Below are 3,868 nucleotides of genomic sequence, written 5' to 3'. Positions count from 1 at the left end.
TAGGGTGATTCCTCCATCTGGGATTGAACGTTTCAAATATGGATTATCTCGATCCTAAAAATTGGATACGTAATTTTCTTGTTCATAACTCGGTTGGGCAAAAGGATTCCCCTCTTAACAATCAGTGCTTGAGTGATTTCCTGGGTAGTGATTACAAAAAACATTAGTTTGAATAGCATTAACGTTCATCTTATCTAGTTTTTTGGATAGATTTGCCATCTGAGCCGCCAATGTGGAAATAGAATCAAGCTGAAAAACTCCAGCTGCCTTTCTTGGCATTGCTCTCTCTGAAGGCCATTGATAGTTGTTGGATGCCAATTCCTCCAAAAGTTCATAAGCTGCTTCATGATTTTTACTCATTAAAGCCCCTCCAGCTGTTGTATCAACCATGGACCTGTTTATGGCTCCCAAACTATTGTAGAATGTTTGGACTTGAAGCCATGCTGGAAGGTTATGATGAGGACACTTTCACAATAAATTTTTGTATCTCTCCCATGCTTCATACAAAGATTCATTCTCAAATTGAATGAATGTGGTAATATCATTCCTTAGCTTTGTTGCGTTGGTTGGAGGGAAATATTTTGATAAGAATTTGTGTGCCAACTCTTTCCACGTGGTGATGATACCAGGTGATAAAGAGTTTAACCATGCTTTTGTTTTTTCCCTAAGTGAAAATGGAAAGATTCGTAACCAGATAGCATCATTAGTCACTCCATTATGTTTAAAAGTATCACAAATTTCTAGAAAGTTTGCAATATGGACATTTGGATATATATATATATATATCCTCCTATGACAGCCCCCCATACTGGATAGTCTACTATATCATTTGAATGATGGCTAGCTTGATCTCAAAATTATTGGTCTGTATAGCCAGTCTCCTTATGCTTGATGTAGTCCCATTAACTGAGGGCATAACATAGTCCCTTAAAGCCCTATTCGCTCTCCATTCTGCTGATCCACCATAGTGATGGCAAATGTGGTGACTTCTTGCTTCTTCTTTTTATTTATTCGACGCAAAGTTCTCTCAATCTCGAGATCAAAAAGTGTAGACTCTAATGGTTTAGATCGGGGCATACACTTCTAAATCCTGAAATAAAAATAAAAGAAAAGCAAAACTGAGATCTAATCAAACCAATCTTCAAAAATAAATAAATAAATAGATAATCCAAATTAGTAACAATCTAGGTAGTATTAATATCAATAAAAATTAATTAGTCCCCAGCAATGACGTCAAAAACTTGTTCATGTGAAAATATCTGTAAGTGCTCGTAATCATAACAAGTAGAAAAGTGTTCTAAAGAAAATGGATGTTGAACCCACATAGATTAAGTTTTGTTATTGAGTACTGAAATTTACTAAATTACTTTTTATTAGGAAAATTGAAAAAATGGAAAGATTCTACCATCTAAATTACATTGAAATATTTGAAAAATAAAAAAATTTAAGAATAAAAGAGCATAAAATCTAAGATTGTAAATATAATAAGAAGAGAAATGTTGTTTACAGTTTTGTGTGGGGGATTGCGTGTGTAGTCCCATTGATAAAAGATGGTAAAAGGGAAAAAATATCATTTTAAAAAGAATATTATTGTAATTTAATTTTTTTAAACATAATTGCATGGGCTTGCATGAGCAATCCCCAAATAGGGGTTGTATGTAGACTAATTTAAATAAAAATAAATCTAGAGCGTTTGATTTCACATATCAAATTCCACACAATTTATTCTTCCTTGGAGTCAAAGTCCAAGTTTACCTCCAACTAATCTAACTAGAGTCTCAAAATTAACTTTACTAAAGGAGTTAATCAAATATAGCTTTTTTGGTATGTGATGCATATATCAGGCAAGAGATTCAATAAATAAGAGGGAAATTACCTTTACTTCCTCTTTTAAGATACTTTTCCTACTTATAATAGCAACCATATACTAAAACAAGATTTATGCATATTGTTGGAATTGAGAAAAAAATAGTAATCCAATGGAGTAATGCAACTTAAGAAGTTATGCTAGAAAATGATAAGTTGGAACAAGAGAGAACTCATAATCATTCTTTGTGAATGATTCTTCATTGAATTTTTCCAATAGTTGATAAAATTATTCTACTAGCCAGTCAATGTGGAAGACACACATTCTATATTGCTTATATGAAAAAAAGTTTATTTGTAAGATAATTATTTCTTAAATTTCTTATACAAATCAAACAATGCCAAATCCATAATGCACAAAGTGTTTCCTACACACCGATTTACAAATAAGACTTTCGTAATTATAACCAAGCCAAGATCAATAGCATTTAAACATGTGTTAAAATGCATAGCCAACACTCAAAAATTTGCATAGCAACCTGGATGGCCCATTTTGTATTTAAGCCCAGTATAAAAGCCCTCTGTAAGTAGGCTCGAACTGAAGAGCCCAGCCCCAACAGGGATCTGTACACTACACGCCACTTTACTCTAGAAGGAGCAAGTCTCACGCATGTACGTGATTGTTTCGGTTGCTTTGAGATGATATAAGTCGATAAACACAGCACAAGATAAACATCACAAGAAAGTAATCTCATATAGTGCTGATCCAATCCAACAGGAACTTTCTATATATACTAGGTAACCCCAAAAATGATTTATCATTGAATTCTAAATTACTTGAGTGATACACTTTACTGACTTAAGCATCAGAGTGTTCTCAAGTGTATCATGCTGGAGTCTTCTTAACATTTGCAGGTAAACAGTTGCATTTGTGGTGAGGGACACGTCCTTAACATTGGTGCCGTTTGTGGAATCTGAATTTGGTCTCTCGTTACAGACCAACGTGGTTCTCACATGTCAACTGTAACCCATTCCTTAGCAAACTGAGAGATGGATACACTGCCAACAGTCGTGGAATCATGACTAGTAGCAACTAAGGAAAAACTAAAGAAGGCGTTGGAGGCTATGGAAATTCTAAAAAAAGAAAACGATGACTTGCGGTGAAAGAATGGTGAATCTAACAACACCACCATACCTGGTCACAGCTGCTTTGTACCCGATCATAGTGAGCAAGGTGAGAAAGAGGCCCAGTGCAATGCAAAGTCAAGCCTAGGAAGGGCAGAGAATAAAAAGATACATGATGAATTGAAAGAATTGGTAGAAAAATATGAAGAGATGACGAGGAGGATGGGGGGATCTTCCTATGTGGAATGCTTGCTAAACCAAACTGACCTGCATATAGTGAACATATTATGGCCATGGCGCTCCCGCCAAAATTCAAGGTACCCCAGATAGACATGTATGATGGGTCCAAAAATCAGTAGACCATCTGGAGAACTTTAAGGCCCACATCACTCTCCATGGTTTTCCAAGGGAGATTGCATGTCGAGCTTTCCATTTAACCCTAAGGGGAACAATGAGAGGGTGGTTCGAGACCCTCAAGCCAAGGTTAATAAGTAGTTTTGAAGAGTTGGCTAAACAATTCCTAACCCAGTTTATACCCAGCAGAAGGCGTCGGCGCCTAGCTGCTTACCTGCTAACTGTAAAGCAAAAAGAAGATGAGAACTTTAAGACCTACCTGCTTACCCACTTCAACAAAGAAAGGTTAATAGCAGATGACCAAGATGAAAAGATTACCCTTGTCGCCCTCCTAGGCTGGATATGGCCACAAAGTCCTTTTATGGCCGAGCTAGCCAGAAAGACTCCTTCCACCCTTAGGGAGTTCATGGATGGGGTGGATGACTTTGTTAATGCTGAAGACACACACCGCAGGGTTTGGTGGATCCTTAAAAGAAGGACAACAAGGTTGAATGGAGGAGAAGGTAGGTTGATAGAAAAACTGGGGTGAGTTAGCAAGTAAGGAGGAAAGAAAGGCTACCAGACCACAATCTTAGATTGATGC

At 36.6% G+C, this 3,868-nt stretch overlaps 1 non-coding gene across 1 annotated transcript; it reads left to right on the top strand.

The window, feature by feature from the left end:
• The first annotated feature begins 448 nt into the window (after window positions 1-448).
• Window positions 449-555, top strand: LOC122312034. Its single transcript, XR_006242949.1, has one exon. It is a non-coding gene; the product is annotated as a small nucleolar RNA R71 (small nucleolar RNA).
• The last annotated feature ends 3,313 nt before the right edge of the window (window positions 556-3,868 follow it).

This window comes from Carya illinoinensis, chromosome 5, assembly GCF_018687715.1.
Source record: "Carya illinoinensis cultivar Pawnee chromosome 5, C.illinoinensisPawnee_v1, whole genome shotgun sequence".
In the NCBI taxonomy this organism is placed as follows: Eukaryota; Viridiplantae; Streptophyta; class Magnoliopsida; order Fagales; family Juglandaceae; genus Carya; species Carya illinoinensis.
Note: the sequence above shows the minus strand (reverse complement) of the source record. Positions and strands in the feature narration are given on the sequence as shown.